We start from the raw sequence: 25,366 nt of genomic DNA on the forward strand, positions 1-25,366 counted from the left end.
AATCTTGCTTGTATCTTGCAATCTTGCTAAATTCATTCTTTTTTTTTTTTTTTTGGCGGTACTGGGGTTCCTGGAAGCCCTTCTACCTCTGGGCTACACTCCCAGACCTATTTTATATTTTTATTTGGAAACAGGGTCTCCTAAGCCAGCGCGTGCGGCTGGCTTCGAACCTGCACAATCCTCCTGTCTCCGCCTCCCGAGCGCGGGGATTACAAGCGTGCGCCACCACGCCGGGCTGTCCACTTTTAAGATGTTTTTCTGGGGCATTTTGTCAGTGCTGGTGGTCAACTTTCTGTGCTGGTGGTCAGCCCATGAGTGAGCGTTGAGTTTTATATAAAATGTATAGTCTGAATGGTCATCTGTGTTTTCTCTTTTATGAATATAGTATATCACATTGATGGAGTTTTTAGTGTCAAACCAACATTACATTCCTGAGGTAAAACTCACCCGCTCTTACTGTATTCACCTTGTAAAGTATCGCTAGATCGCACCCTGCCAATGTCTTGTCGTAATGCTAACATCTTCCGGGCGTGGTGGCGCGCGCTTGTCATCCCCGCGCTTGGGAGGCTGAGGCAGGAGGGTCGCACGGGTTCGAAGCCAGCCTCAGCTACTTAGTGAGCCTCTCGGCAACTCAGTGAGACCCTGTTTCCAAATAAAACAGTGATTGCATCTGTGTTGCGGAGGGAGTTTAGTCTATCTTCTTTGCTCCTGATGTCTTTGTCTGGTTTTGGCATCAGAGTTGTGCTGGCCTCCTGAAAGAAGCAGAATTATTTCCTCCCTCTCTGATTTCTAAACAAGTTTATATATTATTCTTCCTTAAATGTCTGATAGAAGTCACCAGCAAAACCATCTGGGTATAGTTTTCTAATTTAAGTTTTTAACTACTCACTTAACTTCCTTCATAGATATAAAAGATCGGGGAAAAAAATATTTCAAGAAGCAACGGCCAGCTGGGTGTGGTGGTAGACACCTGTAATCCCAGCATCTTGGGAAGCTGAGGTAGGCGGGTTTGAGTGCAAGGCCAATCCTGTCTCAAAATGAAGCAACTTGTTCAAAGCACTGGGGATCCAGGCACGGTGGCATAAGCCTGCAGTCCCAGTACTTGGGAGGCTGAGACAGGAGGATTGAAGTTCAAGGCTAGACTTGGGCATATAGCTCAGAAGTAGAATGCCCCCGGGCTTAATTTCCAGTACCAAAAAATAAAAATAATTTAAATTAAAAATCGAAAAAAGCCTGGGGAAAGCCAGCATGGTGGCACATGCTTGTCATCCCAGCATTCGGGAGGCTGAGACAGGAGGATTGTGGTTCGCGGACAACCTCAGCTACTTAGTGAGGCCCTTTGCAACTCAGTGAGACCCTGTTTCAAAATAAAGAATAAAAAGTAGGGCTGGGTGAGGCCGGGATTGGAGCCTGCTGTGAGGCAAGGCCGGTGCTGGGGCCTCTGAGGCCGGGATCGGAGCCAGCTGAGGGGTTAGGCCAGTGTCGGGGCCAGCGAGGCCAGAACCGGGGCCTCCCATGAGGCAAGGCCGCTGCTTGAGCCAGCGAGGTCTGGATCAGTCCACCGGGTAGCCAGGCCACTACTGGGGCCGTCAAGAGTGGGATCGGTATTTGCAACGCGGCATGCACAGAGAAATATCGCAGAAAATTAAAACCAGATGCTTCCCCTAATCAGCAATAAATAGGAGGAAACGGGCAACAGGAAGAGGTTGAGCTATAGAAAGGGCCCTATAGTGAAGCGACTAATGTGACCAATCAGAGGGTATGGAATAAGGGAGGATGGAGCCTCTTTAAAACGCAGGAGGTACATAAACACATGTATCAAAGTTAATCACCAAACAAGCATGGGATGGAGGGAGGGGGAGGGAATGGGATGGGGAGTGGATGAGGGCTGATTGGATGATGTGTGCTTGTATATCCTCTCAAGTCTTGTATTCCAATGTGATATATGATTACAATGCACCAATAAAAATAAATTTTAAAAAATAGGTCTGGGGTGTCGCTCGGAGGTAGAATGCCCCAGGGTTCCATCCCCAGTACTGGAAAAAAAAAAAAAAAGAAACAAAAGGCTAGGAATGTAGCTAAAGTGGTAGGGTGCTGACCTAGCATGTGCAAGGCCCTGGCTTCAACCCCAGTATCAGAAGAAGAAGGAATAAAAGGAGGAGGAGGAGGAGGAGGAGGAGGAGGAGGAGGAGGAGGAAAGAAATGGCCAGAAAATACCCAAATTATTTGACTCAAGAAGGTCATCCAGCCCCAAGCAGGATAAACACAGTGAAAGCCACACTAATGCACACAATAGTTTAAACTGCTGAAAATAAGTAAAAGAGAACATACTGAGTGAAGTCGAGGGAGGATGACCCATTGCACACCGGGAAACGGTGATTTGGAAGACGGCTAACTCCGCCAGAAACTATGGGGGTGGGAAGAAAGCGGACCGTCAAGGTGCACAGGAGAAAAGCCACTTTAGAGGTCTGCTTCCCTGCAAGACGGAGCGGACGCTTTCTCCCTGCTCATCTTATTAAATGCAGCTAAAAAGCAAGGGTGATAAATACACATGTGTGTATATGTATGTGCACATGTATGTGTATATGTATATGCATATATGTGTGTATATGTGTGCATATGTATGTGCATGTGCATGTGTATATGTATATGTACATGTATGTGTGTATGTATGTGCATGTGTATATGCATATGTATATGTATACATATGTTTATATGTATGTGCATTGTGTGCATGTGTATGCGTATATGTATGTGTATATGCATGTGCATGTGCAAATGTATGTATATATGTATGTGCATGTGTGTGCATGTGTGTGCATGTGTATATGTCTGTGTACATGCATGTGTATGTGTATAGTGTGTATATGCATGTGCATGTGTATGCGTGTATGTCTGTGTACATGCATGTGTATGTGTATACGTGTGTGTATATGTATGTGCACGTGTGTGCATGTGTGCGCATGCGTATATGTCTGTGTACATGCATGTGTATGTGTACATGCATATGCACATGTATATACAATGTAAGAAGATTCTCAGTAAGGACGCACACTGGCTGGGGCCTTCAGGACCTGGATGTCCTTTGCCTCCGGGTACGTAGAGACTGGAGAACCCTGCAATGCAGAAAAGCCAACAGGCGCGGACCAAAAAATATATAAATAAGGAAGAGCTCCCAAACCCCTGCTCTCTCTAGCTAAAATACCAGGAAAGGGGCTATCTAGCAAGAAAGAACTTTTAAGCAAAAAAATAGATATCGCAGGAAAACCACAGCTACACTCAACTGTTGTCCACAGAGGGAGAGCAAGGAGCCGGAGCTTCATACCCAGGCCCAGGCCCTTCGCTCCCTTTCTCATCTCCCGCCAGGATGTCCATCTGCCCCGAAAAATAGTAAGACCCCCTTAGAGACCACACGTGAAGCCCAGACGCCCTCCACCCAGGGATAACAGTGGCACACGCTTTCTCTCCCACCCTCCCCTGCCTGTTTGGGGGCCTGGGGATGGAACCCAGGAGCATTCTACCTCTGAGCTACACCCCAGCCTGTTTTGTTTTTTATTTTTGAAACAGGCTCTTGTTAGGCTGTTGAGAGTCTCACTAAGTTGCTGAAGCTGGCCTCAAACCTGTGATCCTCCTGTCTCAGCCTCCTAAGGACTAGAATAACAGGCATGCAGCACCACACCCTTCTCGCTCTCTCTTGATGAGGTATCAGAGGAGGCCTGGGAAGTGCCAGGACTTTTCCAGGCTTCCCAGCAGGACTGACCCTCCGCCTCTCATGGTGTCAGTGGAGACTTTTCCCCGTCCAGACAGGATGGCGTCAGTGAAGTTCCACCCCAACTAGCAGTGACAAAGCATCTCTTAACCCACTTAGTGTCCACAGAGACAGAGAAGGAACTTGGAGGCTTCCGTCCCCACCTGCGAAAACCGCGCTTCCTGCCCTCCACCAATGTGCCGTCAAAGGATGGATTTTGAAACAGAAGATTCAGCCGGGCGCGGTGGCGCATGCCTGTCATCCCCGCGCTCGGGAGGCGGAGACAGGAGGATCACGCAGGTTCGAAGCCAGCCGCGCTGGCTTAGGAGACCCTGTTTCCAAATAAAAATATAAAATAGGTCTGGGAGTGTAGCCCAGAGGTAGAAGGGCTTCCAGGATCCCCAGTACCACCAAAAATAGATAAATAAATAAGTAAATAAATAAATAAATAGATAGATAGATAAATAACAGAAGATTTAAATCAGATCCATAGTCTCCAAACGCCATACCCTAAATGTCCAGAATACAATGGAAAATCCCTCCTTATACCAAGAACTGGAATCCTCTCAGCTGGAGTGAGAGATATGGACGTGGGGATGATCTCACAGGGGCCCTGACGCAGCACTGGTGGCGACGCTTCGGCAATCACAGACGTCCCTGACACAAATGAGGACAGGAAGTCTCGGCGACAAAGGGCAAGATAATGACAGATGAAAATGCCAAGCCGGGCGTGGGGGCGCACGCGTGTAAACCCAGCATCCGGCAGGCTGAGACAGGAGGATCCGGGTTCGCGGCCAGCCTCAGCTACTTAGTGAGGCCCTCTGCAACTCAGTGAGAACTTGTTTTAAAATAAAAATTAAAAAATAGGGCTGGGGAAAAAAAAAAAACCAACCAGGGCTGGGGTGTAGCTCAGAGGTAGAATGACGCCCCTGGGTTCCATCCCCAGTACCAAAAAAAAAAAAAGTCAGCACTGAACACACAATAACTGGAATTTAAGCCTGACTGGATGGGCTCCACAGGAAAATGGAGGATCAGAGGAAAGACTCTGTGAACTTGAAGACAGAGCCACAGAAAGCATCCAGCCTGGACCGCAGGCAGGGAAACACAGAGGCCCGGGCAACTGTGGGGTGAAGACACAGATTTAACCTGAGCCCGTGGTGCTCCAGCAGGACAGGGAGAAGAGAGTGTGGCCGGGGAAGGCTGAAAGGAAACGCGGTCCCAGCTCCAAGACGGGAGAAAGACGCGGCCCTCCACATTCACAACCGAGCTTAGGAGCATGCCGAGACGCGTCGCCAAGCCAACGAGAAGTCCTGGAAACAGAAAGAAAGAGACTGCAGTCTACAGTTTCACTGTGGAATGTCTCCCCAGGTCCCTGTGTGGAAGGCTTGGTCCTCGCCTGGGCTGCTGGGAGGGGCGGAGCCTCCAGGAGATGCCAGGTCACCAGGCACCTGGCTCCAGGAGACTGGGCGCCCGGCTCATCTCCCCCACCTTGTCATGAGCCAGCTGACCAGATAGACCAGAAACGCTGAAACTACGAAGCGAAATACACTTCAACTCTTTGTACTTACTTCTATTTATTATTTTTATTTCGTGTGGTACTAGGGATTGAACCCAAACTCTGCACATTCTAGGCAATCGCTTTATGACTGAGCGACACCACCTTTCCTCTTTTTAAGTTGGTTATGTCAGGTATTTTGCTACAGTAACACAAAGCTGACTGACATGCTATACCTTATCTAAAGGAGAAAAATGATCTGTCTTACGGAGGCTCTCATCAGAAGTCATAGTCAGGAAGGGACACGAGTTTTCAAGTACTGAAAAAAAAAAAGTCAACCTCTGATTCTATGTCCAGTGAAAATTTCCTCAGGAATAAAGGAGAAATCAACTTTCTTAGATGTAGGAAAATGACATGAATTTGTCACCAGCAGACTACCCTAAAAGAATGGGCAAAGGAAGTTGATGAAACTGACAGGAAATAATAAAATAAGAAATCTGACCACATTTAGAGGGAGGAAAGACCAATAAAAAAAAATTTTAAATGGGTAAAACAACATTTTCTTCTTTTGAGTTTTATAAATCATTTTTAATGGTTAAATAAAAAACCATAGCAATATCTGATGTGGTTCTCAATGTATATAAAGGAAAATATGTAAGACAATTATATTTCATACAGTGAAGGGTAGAGGAACCCAAATGGGGGTGAGGTTTCCTATACTTATTCAAACTGGTAAAATTTTAACACTAGTACATGCTACAAATTGTGTGTATATGATACATAAAGCAACCACTTATAATGCTCTACAAAGAGTTTTTTTTTAAAGTTTCAGTAATCCACAAGAAGTCAAGGGAAAAAAGAGAGGAAACAAACATAAAACTAAAAATACAATGCCAGATTGAAGCCCTAACATATTAATAATTACATTAAATGTAAATGGTCTAAATTCATTCATTCAAATACAGAGATTACCAGAGTGGATTTTTTTTTTTAATGAACCGAATTAAAGACGCCAACTATAAATACAGATGTTCTTCAGTGTACAGCGGGGTAATTCCCCAATAAACCCATCATAAATGAACACGTCCTGAGTGGAAAATGCATTTACTCCACCCAACACACCTGTCATCATAGCTTTGCAGCGCGATACTCTGCGGGATTCTGTCGTTTATCATAGGTTATTGCCACGCCCAGCATTGTGAGAGGGTGTCATACTACATACCAGGAAAAGATCAAAATTCAGGATTCATCGCATCAAGTCAAAAAGAACTGAAAGCAGACAGAGAACATTCTCTGATATAACAGACTCTAAGTAGAAACCAGTAGCAGGAAGGTAACAAGATAATTTCCAAATACTTGTAAGCTAAAAAACACGTATCTAAATAATCCATAAGTCAAAGAAGAAATCTCAAAGGAAATTAAAAATACATAGCCCTGAAGAAATAAAAAACACACCATATCAAAGTTTGTGAGGTAAAGCTAAAGCAGTGTCCCAGGGAAACGTATAGCACTAAAGATTTACATTAGAATAGTGAAAGTTCCCACCATCCGTCTAATTTTTTTTTTTTTTTTTTTGGTGGTACTGGGGTTCCTGGAAGCCCTTCTACCTCTGGGCTACACTCCCAGACCTGTTTTATATTTTTATTTGGAAACAGGGTCTCCTAAGCCAGCGCGGCTGGCTCTGAACCTGCCCGATCCTCCTGTCTCCGCCTCCCAAGCTCGGGGATTACAAGCGTGCGCCACCACGCCCGGCACCATCCGTCTAATCTTTACCTTAAGAAAGAAGAAAAAAAGCAGGTAAAGAAAGCCAAAGCAAGCGGTAGGAAATAATCAATATAAAAGCAAAAAAATCAGTAAAATATAAACTAGAAAAATAAAATCAACAAAACAAACAAAAATCTGGTTCTTTGAAAAGATCAATAAAACAGAAGAAAGATCTAGCAAGACTGAGAGGGAAAAAGAGAGAGAAAGAAAGGAAACAAGTTATCAATAACAAGAATGGAACAGGTGACATTTCTTTCTTTTTTTTTGGGGGGGGGCGGGTTACTGGGGATGGAACCCAGGGGCACTCTACCTCTGAGCTGCACCCTCAGCCCTATATTTTATTGTTTATTTTGAAACAGGGTCTCGCTGAGTTGCAGAGGGCCTCACTGAGTAGCTGGGGCTGTCCTCGAACCGCGATCCTCCTGTCTCAGCCTCCCGAGTGCTGGGATCACACGCCTGAGCCACACACCCGGGCAGCAAAGTAGATTTCTATAGACCTATAGATCCCAAAAGACATTGGAAAGATAATAAGGGAATATTATGAACACATTTACACATAAGTTTGACAACTTAGATAAGATGGATAATTCCTTGGAAAACACAAGTTTAACAACTAACCCAATATGAAATAGATCACATAAAGAAATTGAATTCATAAGAAAAGAAGGCTACCCAAATCATTTGATAAGGGCAGTATTAGTTTAGTATCAAAAATCAAACAAAGAAGCTGGGCATGGTGGTGCATGCCTGTAATCCCTGAGGCTGAGACGGAAGATCTTGCTAAATTGCTGAGACAGGAGGATCGCAGGTTCAAGGCCAGCTTCAGCAATTTAGCAAGATCCTATTTCAAAATGAAACATAAAAACGTCTGGGGATGTAGCTTAGGGGCGGAGTGCCTCTGTATCCAATTCCTAGCACCTCCCAAATTAATATAATCTACTATAAAACAGGCTAAAGAAAAAATCACACGATCACAGAAATTGATGCAGAAAAATATTTGACAAAATTAAATAGCCATTCATGAAAAAAATTTCCAAACTAGAAACAGAGGGGACCTTCCTCCATTTAATAATGAACATCTATCCTTTAATTCCCTGGGCGTGGTGGGCACGCTTGTCATCCCAGCATTTGAGAGGCTGAGGCAGGAGGATCACGGTTCGCGGACAGCCTCGGCTAGTTAGAGGCCCTTTTGCAACTCAGTGAGACCCTGTTTCAAAATAAAGAATAAAGCTGGGCATAGTGTAATCCTAGTACTTGGGAGGCTGAGACAGAAGGATCTGGGTTCAAGGCCAGCCTCAGCTACTTAGTGAGGCCCTCTGCAACTCAGTGAGACCCTGTTTCAAAATAAAGAATAGTAAAAAAAAAAAAAAATAGGGCTGGGGGTGTAACTCGGAGGTAGAAAGCCCCTGGGTTCCAACCCCAGTTCTTTTTTATTTTTGTTTTTGTTTTGTTTTGCGGGTTTGGGGATGGAACCCAGGGGCATTTAACCTCCGAGCTACACCCCCTGCCCTATTTTTTATTCTTTATTTTGAAACCGGGTCTCATTGAGTTGCAGAGGGCCTCACTAAGTAGCTGAGGCTGTCCGCAAACCGCGATCCTCCAGGTCTCAGCCTCCCAAATGCTGGATTACAAGCGTGCGCCACCACGCCCGGCTGCAACCCCAGTTCTGAAAAAAAAAAAAAAAATCTATATTCACAGTACGTAGTGGTGGGAGACCGAAAGCTTTCTTCCACAGACTGGGAACAAGGTAAGGATGGCCAGCCTCAGTGTGTGCTTAGTGCTGGATATTCTTGCCAGAGCCATAAGACAAAATAAAAATAGATAAATAAAGGAAGTAAAATGTATGCAGACCAGAAAAGGAGAAATAAAAACAAATATTCCTCTCTGCAGACAACGTGATCATCTATGTAGAATGTTCTAGGAATCTACAAAAACCTCCCATAACTTATAAGTGAGTTCATCAAGGCCACAAGACAGAAGGTTAACATTCAAAGTCAAATTATAAACCAGGCGTGGTGGTTTGTAATCCCAGCATTTGGGAGGCAGAGACAGGAGGATTGCGCAGGTTCGAAGCCAGCCTCAGCTACTTAGTGAGGCTCTCGGCAACTTAGTGAGACCCTGTTTCCAAATAAATTATAAAATAGGTCTAGGAGGATAGCCCGGAGGTAGAAAAGCCCCTGGGTTCCACCCCCAGTACCACAAAATCAAATTGTATGTCTAATGCACTAGCAATGGACACATGGAAACTAAAATTATAACACTATTTACAATCACTCAGAAAAGCAAAATACTTAGGTATAAGTAGGAAAAAATGTACAGGACTTATATATTGAAGGCTTTAACACAATAATGAACAAAACTTAAAAACAAACCAGGTGTGATAGTATACACTTGCAATCCCAGTTCTTGGGAGGCTAAAATAAGAGGGTTGCAGGTTTGAGGTCAGCCTCAACAATTTAGTGAGGCCCTTAGCAAATTTGTGAGACCCTATTTCAAAATAAAAAAATAAGGAAGATGGCGACCGAGAAAAGTGGAGCTTAAGAGCCCCGCTAACAACCAATCTCTATTACCACAAAATCAGCGCCTTTCATAGCCAGAAAACACCATCACCAGAGAAACAAAAAAATCACCAGCCCCAGAGAGGAGGGGGACTCAGAACGGAGCTCAGAGCCACAGAGGAGATACGCCGGCCTCACGCCCGGGGACGCGGCAGCAGTGCCTTAATGCCGGCGGCAGCGGCGAGCTCACCAGACGGCTACAGCTACAGACCAACGCACTCAACAGCCCACCAGGCTCCAGAGAGAAGTGGCAGACAGCGAGCCGAGGGACTCAGAGTGGAGCTCAAAACCAGAGAAGAAATACGCCAGTCTCGCGGCCGAGGGCGTGGCAGCGGCGCCATATTGCCACTGGCGGCAGCAGCAGCGAATTCACCGAGTCCACTACAGCTCCATCTGCGTATTCAACAACAGCGAGTCAAATTGTGGCCCCAGAGGAGAAATCCCAGTACTGTACTCCCTGGGACTTGACCCAGTAGGGGAGTGGCGGTGGCAGAGATATCACACCATAGGAGAACGTGCAACCTGGCACCCCCCACAGTCTAAAGCAGCCTCTATCGACTCCCTGGGTCGGAGACTCTGTGATACAACCCAGTAAAGGAGTAGTGGGGACTGAGATACCACAGACTCGAGATCCAGAGCACCTTAAGTGAAGTCGTAGTGACCCAAGGGAAGAACCCAGAGAAGGCACAAACATCCGAAATCATGGGAAAGAGGAATAATACTGGAGCAATGAATGCCCACAACCACACAACATCAGAACCCAATAAAACAGAAATTACGAGATTTCTAGAAGATCAAATCAGGAAAATAACTGTAGAAATAATAGAGGTGTTTCTAAAAGAATTCAGAGAGAGCCAAAAAGAGATAAAGGATGCAATTAATGAAGTAAAGGCCTCAATTCAAAGCACAAACAACCGATTAGACCACATGGAGAATAGAATCTTGATCTTAGAAGATGAGCAATCCAAAAATGAACGCATAGTTTCTAATCTAGAAAAAAATATCCAACAGCAGGAATCTGACAATGAAGAAATATGGGCCCATTTTAAGAGAGCTAACCTAAGAATAATTGGAATAGAGGAGGGAAAAGAAGGTGAAACCAAAGGGATCAACAATCTCTTCAAGGAAGTAATAGCAGAAAATTTTCCAAACATAGAGCAAGAGGTCGATACACAGGTCCAGGAAACTTATAGAACTCCCTTTAGACAGGATCAGAGAAGAGGATCCCCATGCCACATAATTGTCAAAATGACCAATGTGGAAGCCAAGCAGAGAATCTTAAAGGCAACAAAAACAAAGGGCCAAGTGACATTCAGAGGCAAACCAATTAGAATCACTCCAGACTTCCCAAACCAAGTCATGAGAGCCAGAAGGGCTTGGAGTAACATATTCCAAACTCTGAAAGAAAACAACTTCCAGCCAAAAATTTCCTACCCAGCAAAACTTTCTATCAAATTAGATGGAGAAATAAGAAGCTTCCACGACAAACAGAAACTGAAGGAATTTATGTCTTCAAAACCAGCGCTAGAGAAAATACTCAAAGAGATTAACTACAAAGAAGAAATAGGTAACACTCACCAGAACCAGAGAAACAAGAGTTTCCATCCAACAGACAACTAAGATTGGTTATCTGTGGAGATTCATTATTTATGTTAGTCTTTTACCTATCTCTAAATTGTATTGTTTGCTTTTATTGTTGCTAATTTTTAGGATTTCTAGTTGTAATATTAATATACCTTCAGATATAGCATTTGGAAATATTTTATCCCATTCTATTAGTAACTTTTACCTCTGTTTACATTGTCTTTGGATATACAATATTTTTTTATTTTTTAGGGAGTTTGTATACTCTTCTGTTGCCTGTGCCATTGAAATCATATCCAAGAAATCACTGCCAATTTCAATGTTGTGAGGTTTTATGACCCAGATTTTCTTCTAAAAGTTTATAGTCTTAAGATTTATATTTAGGTCTTTTATCTATTTTGAGTTAATATTTGTATATGGGATTAGGTAAGGGCCCAATTTTATTCTTTTTCATGTAATTATTATTTTTCAACAATATTTAGTTAAAAGATTATTATTTCCTCCACCAAATGTTCGTGGAAACCTTGTCAAAAATAACTTGACAATATATGGAAGAATTTATCTCTAGGCTTTTATTTAATGCCAATGGTTTATATATCTTCCTTTATAACAGTACTACACTGTTTCAATTATTGTAGCTTTATATGGTTTGAAATCAGAGAATATATATCTTCTAGCTTTGTTCTTTTTCGAGATCGTTTTGGGCATCTAGAGCCCATATTCCATATTAGGATAGATTTTTTTCTGAAAAATAAATATATAAATATATGATAGTTTCACCTAAAAAAAAAGAAAAATATATTCTCTGGTAAGAAAGAAAGCAAAAAGAAATATTGAAATGTTATCTTTAAGTTATCAAAAGCTTGGTATCAGACAAATGAAAGTGTTATGTAAGATTATCATTTTTAATTTTGGATAAATTGCTATAATACTAGATGTCAACCACTAAGCCAAGCATGGGAAGGAGGGATGGGGAGGGAATGGGGTGGGGATCGGGTGGGGGCTGACTGGGCGATGTGTGCATGTATGTCTACAAAAGTTTTTTTGTATCCCACTATGATGTATGAGTACAGTGCATCAATAAAAAATTAAATAAATAAATAAATAAATAAAATAAAATAAAAAAATAAAATAGAGCTGATGATATAGCTTGGAGGTAGAATGATTCTGGGTTCATTCCCCAGTACCACAAAATTTTTAAATTAAGTGAAGAGATGATCCCTGGTCACAGATTGGAAGAATCAACAGTCAAAATGTCAGTGCTCCCCAAATTGACCTATAAGGGTTTTTGTTTTTTGTTTTATACTGGGGATGGAACCCAGGGGCATTCTACTTCTGAGCTACACCCCTCCCCTATTTTTTATTATTTATTTTGAAACAGGGTCTCACTGAGTTGCAAAGAGCCTCACTAAGTAGCTGAGGCTGTCCTCGAACCGTGATCCTCCTGTCTCAGCCTCCCGAATGCTGGGATGACAACCGTGCGCCACCACGCCTGGCTGACCTGTGAGTTTAATGTAATTCCTATCAAAACCCGAGTCTATATGGGAGATAGAGATAATACTCCAAAATTAACATGGGAAAAAGAAAAGAAATTAGACTGCCTAAAATAATCTTGAAAACTAATAATGAGATGAGAAAGCACAGTATTTGATTTTTAAACAGTAGGCGGCTACAGTGACGGACCGAGGGATGGACCCAGCAGAACCAGAATGAGACCCACACGTGGACCCACAGGTCAGCGGTACCAGAGGACCAGAAAGAGACCCACAAAACGCAGCCCGCGGGCGTTTACACAGGTACAAATGCAGTCAGCCAGCGGGGAACAACAGCCCTTGCACCAACGGCACCAGAGAAATCGGATGTCTGCGGGCAAAAGAAGTTAACCTTGAACTGAGACGCGTAGAAAAAGAAAAACGCCGGGCATGGCGGTGCACACCTGCAATCCCAGTGCTTGGGAGGCTAAGACAGGAGAATCACAGATTTGAGGCCAGCCTCAGCAACGTAGTGAGACCCTGTCTCAAAATAAAAATGGTTAGTGTTACTGTAGGTCAGGGTTCGAATGTGCCGGCTTCAAACCTAGTCCTAGAATGAATGAATGAATGAATGAATAAATAGATATGACCTCACAGTAGGGTTTCTGGACATTTATTCCAGAGAAATGAAGGTTTATACCTCCACCCACTCTTGTGTGCGAATGTTCACAGTAGCTCTGTCTGCGATCACGCAAAGCTGGAAGCAATCCTTCAGTAGGTGAACAGTTAAACCAACCGTGGAGTACTACTCAGCCACGAAAAAAGTGGTCATCGGGACCCACAACAATCTGGGTGGATCTCAAAGGTATTGTAATGAGTAAAGGAACCAGTCTGGAAAGGCCACGCACTGTCTTAATTTACGTACTACTCTTGAAACAACAGAAGGAGAGAGCTGGACAGCAGAGAACGCTGCCGGGGCTGGGCAGGCGGAGGCCGGAGGGACGGAGGAGAGGCGACGAGCAGGACCAAAGGTGGACAGAATTTAAGATGGCGACGACTCGGAAGTCGCACCGACCTGACGTCAGAACCCTGCACACACGTGGCACCAGCGTCCGCTTCCTGGTTTTGATGCTGCACTATTACGGAAGGTATGTTAGTGGGGAAAACTACCTGAGGGTACCCATTTCTCTCTGGATTCTTTGTATAAATTTCTGTGAATCTGTAACTATTTATTTATTATTATTATTCTTTTTTTTTTTTTTTTGGTGGTAGCCTTCTACCTCCAGGCTACATACTCCCAGACCCATTTTATATAAATTTGTTTAAATTTGGAAACAGGGTCTCCTAAGCCAGCGCGCGCGGCTGGCTTCGAACCTGCGCCATCCTCCTGTCTCTGCCTCCCAAGCGCGGGGATTACAAGCGTGCGCCACCACGCCCGGCAAATCTGTAATTATTTTAAAATTAAATCTTTTTTGGTGCTTTGTTTTTCTTTGTTTTGGCACTGGGGGGTTAAAATCAGGGGCATTCTACCTCTGAGGTACGCCCTAACCCTTTTTATTTTTTATTTTGCAATCGGGTCTGGCTAAGCTGCTGAGGCTGGTCTTGAACCTATGATCCTCCTGTCTCAGCCTCCCAAGTATGGGGACTACAGACATGTGCCACCAAACCAGGCTAAGTTGTTTTTTTTGTTGTTGTTTTTAGGAAGAAAAACTATTTCAACCCATGAATTTTATACCCAGCAAAAAATCCTTTGAGAAGGAAAGCAACCGTCGTTTTCAGGTTTTTCCTAAACAGGAAGAGATCCTTTCACCAAACACGTGCTGCGACCAACGTCCCAAAGAAATTCTTCAGGCCAAAGGGGAAACGGTACAAGGTAAACATTCAGGTCTTCAGGAAGCGCACTGGCGATGCTAAATATCCGAATGATAGCAAAGGTCCCCCACACTTCTGTTTTATTCCTGCAGAATCTCAAGGAATACCTAAAGCCAAACTCGCCCGCGCGCCTGGCCACGGTGAGGGCCAGCAGGGTCAGGGAAGGCGGACCGGGCGGCCGCAAGTCTGCGCTCAGTGTGACATGGTCCCGTATTTATTCTAACGGCGCAAAGTCAGCCTTGGGGGTCACGGTCCCTTAGGCAACCATTAAATATTCATGATAATGCAAAGAGGAAACATAAGGAGATGGAAAAGCCTAAAAGGCAAAGCTGCACTGCCCTCTCGGTGGGCGGTGCGGGCCTGGGCAGAGGCGGACTTACAAGCAGGAGAGGAGGGAGCCGGTGCGTGAGGACCAGAGGAGACAGGCCGCGTCCACGTGGGCCCGAGGCCAGGGTCCTCCCCGCACCGGCTCCTCTCAGCGACTGACCGCGTGGGGAGAGCGGGGTGCGGGCGCCCAGCCGGCCGGGTCCCCCTTACCCAGGGCTTGCTTGGCAGAGCGCAGCCGGCCCGCCATCCGGACTTGCCGGGCTGCGTGGGCCTGGGGTGGGTTACTTCTGCAGACTGTGGCCGCCTTGGTCACAGCTCCTGGAGTGCCTGGCTGCGGGTGGAGAGGGACGGGGCTTTATTAGTTGAGCCCATCCCGCCAACGTCTTCCCTAAGCACCTACTGTGTGCCGGGTCTGGGCTGAGCGCTGGGGACACATTAGTGAACGGTGCAGAAGCTGACTCCAGGAGCTCGCCTTCTGGGATGAGGGGAGAAGACAGTAAATACTAAATAGCAAAAAAAAAAAAAAAAAAGGGAATTGTAGCTGGGTGTGGTGGCACACGCCCCTAAGCCCATTACACGGGAGGCTGAGATAGGAGGATTGCAAGCTTGAGGACAGCCTCCGCACCATAATAAGACCCTTCGCAACCTAGTGACACCGTTTCAATTTTTAAAAAAAAATTGTAAAGGGTTGCTGGGCGTGGTGGTGCACACTTGTAATCCCAGTACTTGGGAGGCTGAGACAGGAAGATCGTGGTTTGCGGCCAGCCTCAGCTACTTAGCGAGGCCCTCTGTAACTCAGTGAGACCCAGTTTCAAAATCAAGAATAAAAAATAGGGCTGGGGTGTCACTCAGAGGTAAAATGCCCCTGGGTTCCACCGCAAAAAAAAAAACAAAACCCATTTGTTCCTAATGCCCCCTGGCGGCTTCTGGGGACCCCCCAGCCTTGCCCAGGCCTGAGGCGCGCCCGCCGCCGGGTCCCCTCCAGTCTCGGGGCTCGCCCTGGCACCTCCATGGCTCCCAGGCCGCTCTCCCTCACCCCCTCCGCTGGCATTAGCGGGCTCCGTTCAGGGCGTTTCACACGCAGGCATTTGGTATTCCACAGCAAACCTCCGCAGCCCCCGTGAACCATCTTAACCGCCCATGCCCACAGGACTGGGATTAAAAGCTCCGTAGCACATGGGAAACGGGGGGGTTTTATTTGGTGTTTAGGATTTCTACGTGTATATGTTGTGGGGGGGGAGGGGGAGGGGGACACAAATGCGTATTTAAATCAACTTACTTAATCCACAGAGTTCGAGGCTAAGACCACCATAGGAAAAGGGTATTTGCATATATTAATCTCTCCACACCCCAGGGCGGAGATGTGTGGGGAGGGGGCAGCCTGGAGCGAGGCCGGCCGGAGGTGGCCGGGTGGAGGCGGCCAGGCCTCCCTCAGCGCAGCCTCCCGGCCTCCGTGGCGGGTCAGCAAATGAGTGAAGGGCCGTGTCTCGGGGGCGCCATGCTCCACACACCATGCGGGCTTAGCGGCTGTGTCCGGCAGCTCGGCGTGGCTGTGATCGGGGTATCCGACGGGCACCGTGGAGGAGGCAACGTGCAGTTTGGCTCAAGGTTCTCAGGTTTGGTTCATGGTCGACGGGCTCCAGCACTCGAGGGGAGTCCAGGCAGAGCTTTGGGGCTGAGGGAGGCCGCTCCGCTCATGGCAGCTGGAGAGAGGAGGGAATGAGAGAGGGAGACAGAGGGAGAGAGAAAGGGAGGGAGGGAGGGAAAGGAGAGACAGAGGAGAGACGAGAGAGAGAGAGAGAGAGAGAGAGGAGGGAAAGAGAGAGGGAGAAATAAAGAACAGATTGAGACAGAGACAGAGACAGAAGAGAGAGGAGAGGGAGAGAGAGGAAGAGGGAAGGGAGAGAGGAGAGAGAAGAGACAGACAGGAGAGAGAGGGAGGGGGGGGAGAGAGAGAAGAGGAGAAGAGAAGAGGGAAGGGAGAGTGAGCCCGGCCCTTGGCCCTTCCGGGGCTCACCTCAGTGAACCACCTCCCACAACCAGATCCCACTTCCCAGCAGGAAGCTGGGAGTCTACATTCACTGATGACCCCAAGATTCAATCATCTCCTGAAATCCCACCCCTGGACATCGCTGTGTAGACCAAGCCATGGGCTTTGGGGATCCCAGCTCTGACCAGGGACAGCATCTTTCAGCAGACCGAGGGCTCCTGGGCACAGCAGAGCGCGGCAGGTGGAGCGGGCCTGGAGGCCGCCCTGTTGGAGGCGGGAGGTGAGCTGAGAGACCGGCTAGAGGCCACGTGTGCACAGGGCGCTCAGGGCACAGACCTGCAGAGGAGAGCCACGGCTCCGGGACGGAGGACCTGGCACAGACCCGGCCTGCAGGCCGGGCGGGAAGAGTGGGGCAGGGGGCAGGGAGGGGTGGGCACTGTGCACAGGGTCCTGCTTTCTGGGCCTCAGGGGCCTGGGGGAGTTTGATTCTGATTCCAAGCACTAGCAAGGGACAGAATGGTGATTTGGGCAAACAGAGCCACAGAACAATGACAGCTACAATTCCTCAGCCAGGGCCGACCTTGAAACACGAGACCCCAAGAATGCAGCCCCCCGCCTCTCTCTCACACAGGCAGCCCCAGGCAGGAGTGCCTCAGCTGCATAGGAAGGCAGCCCTGGAGGCCAGCCTTTAGCCGGCCCTGGCCGCCTGGGGCTGGAGAGGCAGCCTCCCCTCTTTAGGGATGTCCAGGGGCTCCGCAGTGTGTGGGCTCCAGGTTCCCCCAAAAGGGGGCCTCTGTCTCTAGCCGCCCTGGTCACCATCTGCATGCCAGCGGCTGCCCTTCTTGGGGTTTGAGGTGACTGAGCTTTGAGTGCAAAGGGCCTCACTAAGTAGCTGAGGCTGTCTGCTAACCGCAATCCTCCCGCCTCAGCCTCCCAAATGCTGGATTGCAAGCGTGTGCCACCATGCCCGGCTTCCCAGACCTATTTTTTTTTTGGTACATTGTAGTCATACATCTTAATGGGATAAATCCCAGGCCTATTTTTAATTTTGGAACAGACTCTTCCTAAGTTGCTGAGGGCGTCCTGGAACCTGTGATTCTCCTGTCTCAGCCTCCCAGGTACTGGGACTGCAGGCATGTCCCATCATGCTCGGCTTCCACTGCCCCTTTAGAGCCGGGGCCTTCGGGAGCTGGAGAGCCTGACTTGCCTTGGGCTGGGTGGAGCTCAGGGGTGACACCTGCTTAGTGCACGTGAGGCCCTGGGTTCAGTGCCCAGGACCAAAAACGCAGCAACAAAGCCCCACAGTACCCAGGACAACACAGAGCGGGGACTGGGCTCCAGCCCTGCCTGCCGCCGAGCCCCTCAGTTACCCACCTCGGACTTGAGTTCAGCGGCGTCTCATTCATTTACAGCCTCCTTATTTGAGACTCCTGGCGCGGGGGCTTCTCCTAGCACCCCAGGTGGAGGGAATCAGGGCCAACCTAGTGAATAACCCGCGTAAGCCAGGTGGATGGGATCCGGGCGCTCAGAGATCAGGGCCCAGGGAGCCTGCGGCTGAGAAAGCATCCTTCTCAAAGGATCTTCATTAAAGCAGCCCAAGCCGGGCGTGGAGGCGTGGCTTGTCATCCCGGTGCTTGGGAGGCTGAGACAGGAGGATCGCGCAGGTTCGAAGCCAGCCTCAGCTACTTAGTGAGGCTCTCGGCAACTTAGTGCGACCCTGGTTTCAAATAAAATATAAAATATAGGGCTGGGGGTGTAGCTCAAGGTAGAAGGCCCCTGGGTTCAACCCCCAGTACCAGGAAAAATAAAAAGAATTTAAAAATACCCTTGGAGCCAGGCATGGTGGCCCACGCTTGTAATCCCAGCATTCGGGAGGCTGAGACCGGAGGATGGCGCAGGTTTGCGGACAGCCTCAGCTACTACTTAGTGAGGCCCTCTGCAACTTAGTGAGACCCTGTTTCAAAATAAAGAATAAAAAATAGAGCAGTGGGTGTAGCTTGGAGAGCAAATGCCCCTGGGTTCCATCCCCAGACCTGCAAACACACACACACACACACACGCACACACGCGCGCGCACACACACACACACACACACACACACACACACAAAACCCTTGGAGGCCAGGTATGCTAGTGTTTGCTATAATCCCAATATTTGGGAGCCGGGCCCGGGGTGAGCCGGAGGGAACGCAGAGGGTCTCCACAGTGAAGCCAGGGGGCGCCTGCCAGCTCATGCCAGTCCCAGGCCCTGGCACTGGGGGCTGAAATTTACCCCTTGAGCCCTCAGAGGCCCCCTTGCCCCGCAGACACCATGCCCGGGGCTAAAAATACATCGAGACTGTGCTTTATTTAAAAAGTACTGACAGTCCCTGCTCTCGAGCACTGCAGAGCCCTAGAAGACACCTGAGCCAGGGCATCTTGGTCAGCTCACTCGGGCCCCACTCCATCAGAGTGCCTTCGCTCCATCAGAGGCCAGCGGGCCGGCTTCCACACCCGGGTGCAGAGGCACGGTCCCTCTGGGTGAAGGCTGGGCCAGCCGGGCTCCTGCCCGCCCTGTGCCACGGGCCAGGGACCAAGGGCAGGAGGCAGCGAGGGCACCCAGGCCAACCCCCCGTCCTCCACGAGGAGAGGAGGCAGCAAGAAGAGGCTGGGTACGGTGGTCCTGCGGGAAGGGGGAGCGGGAAGGCGTCTCGACACCGGGGCTCGCTCCCCCTCCCACAAAAGGACTCATGAGGTTGAAGGGCCACAGCCCGGCGGCTGCAGCCCACGGCCTCTCCTCCTCGAGCAAGTAGCACATGTGGGTCCTGCCCAAGGAATTGCAAAATTCAAAACTCTGCTGGGGGAGGGGTCTGGCACCTGGTCAGGCCCCGCCCCCAAGTGCCGCCTTAGCGGCACCCGTGTCTTACCCGGGCTCGCGCTTGCTCTAGTCCCAGTACTTGGAAGTCTGAGACAGGAGGGTCACGGGTTCAAGGCCAGCCTCAGGAACTCAGCAGGATCCTGAGCAACGGAGAGGAGGTAGAACGCATCGAGGTCCAATGTCTAGTTCCAGGAGAGCGTTCGGTGCACAGCTATAATCCCAGTGCTTGAGATGCTAAGACAGGATGAGTGAAGGTTCGAGACCAGTCTCCGCAGCTTAGTGAGACCCTGTTTCAAAATAAAAAATAAAAAGGCCTGGGAGTGTAGCTCAGAGGTAGAATATCCCTGGGTTCAATCCCCATTCCCAAAAGAGGAAGGAAGGAAGGATTCTAATTACTGTTGCCTGCCCCAAACTCTTTGATGGAAAGGGTCTGATGTGGCAGGATTGCCCCCTCCCCGTCCCGTGCAGGGAAACCAGAGGACTAAGAGAAAATGGAGATAAAATCACCTTCAGGAGGTGCAGACCAGTGAGTTCACTGTCTTCCAGGTCCCCCGGGGCTGCCCACCCACACAGGGGGCGACTTGACCGGTGCGCGACACACCAGGGTGCGGGCTCCCTGCAGTGTGAGGACGGAGCCATCAGCATGGCAGGCGCTGCCGCCACCGTGCAGGGGCGCGGCAGGCCCCTCCAGGGCCCCTGACCCTAGGACGGCAAGCCCCTGCGTGGCTTGGGCTTCAGGCCCCTGCTGGGAACCTGCACCCGCCTCCCCAGCCCTCCGCTCCGCACAGCAACGTTCTCTGCAGACCCTCCACATGTGTTCCAGAGCACCCTCCACTGCGATGCCCTCCCTACCTGGTGCCCACGGCCAACCCACCTGCCTCCACCAGCCGGCAATGACCCTAACCAGCAGGGCGCCAACGGGCCACTGAGGATGGCTCTATCAACAGCACAAAATAAATAATAAAATATAGGGCTGGGAGTGTAGCTCGGAGGTAGAATGCCCGGGGTTCCATCCCAGTACCGCCAAAAAAAAAAAAAAAAAAAGGCCTGGGGGTGTGGCTCAGAGAAAGAGCGTCCCTGGGTTCAATCCCAGAACCAGAAAATAAATAAGGAAAGAAAGAAAGAAAGAAAGAATGAATGAATGAATTTAGGCTCCACCACCTCCGACTGAAGGGACTCGGGTCCCCATCGCACTGCAGGGAGGAGCCCCTGCCCAGCGGGTCGTGGGCGGCGGGCTGCGGGCATTTTCTGGACTTCTGAACACCATCACCCCCTCCTGCGCACAGAACCCGGATCAAGCCGGTCGGGGTCCTGCGGGCTGCAGCCGGGGCTTCCAGGTGCAGGTGTGTGCGGCTGATAAAGCCAGCCTCAGTGCCTCGCTCTGCAGCCAGGAACCGGGAGCGGGAGGGGCCCTCCCCACCGGGGACCCCGACCCGACCCTCCCCCGCTTCCAGGCCCCCCTGCCCGCCCCCATTCCGTAGGACCGTCCAGACCCCTAGCAGGGCTTGGCCGCGGGGTGGGTCTGAACAGGCTGGGTTCAGGTCCTCCCGCACCAGCTGTGTGACCTGGACAAATGTCTGCCCCTCTCTGAGAAAGGACAAGGCGGGACTGCGGCGAGGCGGAGGGAGATGACCGCGGGCACACAGGAGGGCCTCTCCGCGGACGCCCCCGCGAGCCAGCCCGGGCCGGGAGGAGAGGGGGCGCCTCGTGACCCTCCAGCCACGGCTGGGGGGCGCAGCCCTGGCAGAGGGCCGCCACCTCCCTGGGGCCCAGCGTGGAAGCAAAGCCAAACTGGCCGGGAGACTGAGGCCCGAACCGACGGCCACTGCGCAGCTGGCCTCCGAGGGCATCCTTGGAGAGGGAGGCGACAGGTGCCTGGGCGTGGGACCCGTGGCCTCGCCTTCCTGGGGGCCTGCGGAGCCCGAGGGGCCGGGCCACCAGCTGGGCGTGGTTGGCTGGAGGCGCTGGGGGCGTGGCCTCTGCTCTCCAGCCCCGCCCACCACGTGGGGAGGTTCGGGGGAGGGGCGGTCTGCAGACTCCGAATCTTGGTCCCTGGAGCTGGCCACCTGGACTCCTGCCCCAGGGGCTGCACACCTGGCAGAGGTGGGGGCGGCCAGGTGTGGGCGCAGGTGGCGGGGCCGCCCAGAGAGGGCGTGGTCACCCGTGGGCCCCTCCTTCCTCGGTCACCACGCCCGGGGAGATGGGTGCCACCAGACAGACACAGCCCCGCCCTCGGCGGGGAGTGGGGAGACGGGATGGGGCGGGCTGGTGGGCTGCGGCCGGGGGCCACGCACCTTCCTCTCCCTGGGCGAGAGGCCGCTGGAGGATTCCGAGCCCGCGAGGAACACGGTTCAGCTTGCATTTTAAGAGGCCCTTTGGGGCTTCTGTGCTGATAAAGGGAGGGAGGCCGAGCAGGGAGACCGCAGTACCACCGGTCCTCCTGGAGGGATGTGGGCGGCTGGCCAGGGGCCCGAGCGACCCGGGAAGGGGCGGGATCCAGGCATGTTTTCCAGCTGGAGCTGAGAGAAGCGGGATTAGAGGTGGAGGTGGGGAGCCGGACTCAAGGGCGCCCACCTGCAGGAGAGTCGGGCTGAGTAGGCAGCACCCAGCCTTCCCACTCTGCGGGCCTAGTGGGTGGAGCGCACTTGAACGCCCGCGGCAACGGGCTAGCCCTGTCCCTTGGGAAGTGGTGGGGCCCTGGGGGTCAGGGCAGGGAGCAGCTGAGGACCGGATTCTGCAGGCTGGTGCTAGAGCAGGTGGTGCCCCGAGGAGGGGAGGCCGGGCAGGGAGGAGGAGAAGGGGTCCTGGATGGGGGAGTGGCCGGCTCCAGCTCTGCAGGCGGTGGGGTGACTGGAACCCGGCACGCTGTGGGGTTCATCCTGTGCCAATTGGTGCTGCCTTGGCAAAATCTCAAAGCCATGAGTGGCACAGCTCTGGCCAGGGTGTCTCCCACAATTCCACAGCCTGTATGGAGCACCTACTGTGTGCTAGGCCCTGCAGGGCTCTTACAGGTGCTCTGCGCCGCCTCGCCTCTGAGGCAGGAGGCGGGAGCCTGAAGGTAGCTCACGGGTCGGCAGGGCTTGGAGAGCAGCTGCCAGCACAGTTTTCCTTTGCAGATCCCCAAGGGCTACGTGCCGGGCAGCCCAGAGCGGCTCACGGGTCTAGGACATCGGGGACAGCTGACCTGATGAAACACTGCCCCAGTCGGGACCCTAAACATGAGTAGGAACTGCCCAAGCCAGTGGGTAGGAGGAAGAATGCTCCAGAAAAAAGAGTGCCATGGGGCAAGAAGAGGCCTAGAGCGTTGGGAGAGGCAAGGGAAGCGTGGCCGGGGTCATGGGCAGGGACACAGGCCGGGAGATGCCGGGAGGCCTGAGCTTTCTTCTGTCCAGCCTCTCAAAGGTCAGGACAAATAGGGTGCATGATCAAAACATTTTAACAGGCATAGAACTATTGAAACATTTCCTGCAGTTTCCTATTTGCTAATTCAGTATATGTATTTTTCTCTCTCTTATATCCCTACCACCATGAAACTTAAACCATGAGGCTTTTGCCCCACGGAGGGCCAGCTGGATAACATGTGTTAGGAAGCTGGGACTGGGGTGTGAGGAGGCCCTTCGACACAGCAAGGAGGCAGGGAAGACCCTCACAGGGCAGGGGGGAGCCGGAGGTCAGACACGAGGAGCCTGAGGATCCAGGGGTGGTGGTATGGGTTGAACTGCATCCCCTACCCCCAAAAAGATAGGTAGAAGTCCTAACCCCAGTACCTGGAAGTGTGCTCTTATTTGGAAATAGGGTCCTTGCAGATATAATTAAGTTATGTTGAGGTTATTAGAGGGGGTTCTGACCCTATTCAACATTTCCTTATAAAAGGTGTTATGGATACAGAGTGTCCCCTGCAGAGCTCATGTATTGCTGTTCAGCCTGGCAGGGTTGAATCATGGGGGATCTAATCTCGACAGTGGATAAATCTTTGGAAATGGACTTATTGGGTGGTAACCTGGGCAGGTGGGGTGTGGCTGGAGGTGGGCTCCTGAGGATGTGGGCTTGGGGAGTATACGTGTGTCCATGACCCCTACTCAAGCTCTCTCTGCTTCTCCCATAGTTTAAGGGCAGAGTCTCTCCTTCCCTCTCTCTCTTTCCTCCCCAAGCCATGCCCTGAGCTCTGCAGACACCACCCAGCCTAACATGGACTGAACCCTCTGAAATCTCCAGAACTGTGAGCAAATAAATTTTTCTTCCTCTAAGCTGTGGACATCGGGTGTTTTGGATCACAGCCGTGAGAACACTGGCTAAATCAAGAGGAGAAGACCAGGTGCCAACAGCTGCAGAATCAGAGCGATGCATCCGTAGCTGGAAGAGGCAGGAAGGGTCCTTCCGCAGAAGGCCCCGCAGGATCTCGGCCCTGCTGACACTTGATTTGGGATCTCTGGACTCCAGAACGCACTTCTTCTGCATGAAGCCACTCAGAGGGTGGCTCTTTGTGACAGCTGGATCCGGTCGGGAAGACACCTCACTCAGGTTTGGGGCACAGCAAGGTCCATGGGGGTCAGGCCTCGAGATGGGCCGGTGTCTGTCAGGAAGAAAGAGATTCCCAGTTTTATCACTCCCACCTCTCCCACCACCCAGACATCGGCAGGAGAGGGGGTGGGGCAAGGTAGGATGAGATCTAGAAAATCAGGGTTTTCACACACTGCTGTCCAAGGAGGTACATTTTACTCAGTTACATTTGTTTTTTACAGATAGTCTCCTTGGAATTGGGGCACCTCTTTAAGCATGGTTGGAGGAGAGGCTCAGGCAGGAAACCGAGGTGGAGTGACCCACTTTGCCGTGAGGATGTTCTCTGGCGCATGGCTGATAAAAGCCAAACGCTGGGAGCAACCTACATACCCAACCATGTGGGATCAGCAAATAAATGTTTATTATGAACCACTGCGTGGCCCTGAAAAGCAGCCAAAGCGGGACATAGTGACGCACGCCCGTCATCCCAGTACTAGGGAGGCTGAGGAGCGTCGCAGGTTCAAGGCCAGCCTCAGTAATTTAGCAAGAACCTGTTTCAGAATAAGAAGGGCTGGGTGCCCGGGCGTGGTGGCGCACGCTTGTAATCCCAGTGTTCGGGAGGCTGAGTCAGGAGGATCGCACTTCGAGGACAGCCCCAGCTACTTAGTGAGGCCCTCTGCAACTCAGTGAGGCCCTGATCAAAATAAAGAATAAAAAATAGGGCAGGGGGTGTAGCTTGGAGGTAGAATGCCCCTGGGATCCATCCCCAGTACCACAAAATAAATACATAAATATACGAAGGACTGGGGGTGTAGCTCAGAGCTACACACAATATGTTGAAAGGGCTCTGACAAGTTGCTAAGTAGTAACAATGAAGACACAGCCTCAAAAGCCCAGTATTTACATGATGTCGCTCTGCGAGGCTAACGGCGTTGACATATAGCTCTTGGAGTGTGATGGTCCACACAATAAAGCTTTATTTTCCCTTAAGACGCTGTCAGCCAGACATGGCGGTGCACGCCTCTAATCCCAGTCCCTGGGAGGATGAGGCGGGAAGGTCCTAGGTTTGAGGCCAGCCTCAGCAACTCAGCGAGACCCCTTAGCAACTTAGTGAGAGCCTGTTTCAAAATAAAAAAAAATAAAAAGAATGGGGGAATAGCTCAGAGACAGAATGCCCCTGGGTTCAATCCCAGTACCAA

Source organism: Muscardinus avellanarius (genome assembly GCF_963383645.1).
Source record: "Muscardinus avellanarius genome assembly, chromosome: 13".
NCBI lineage: Eukaryota > Metazoa > Chordata > Mammalia > Rodentia > Gliridae > Muscardinus > Muscardinus avellanarius.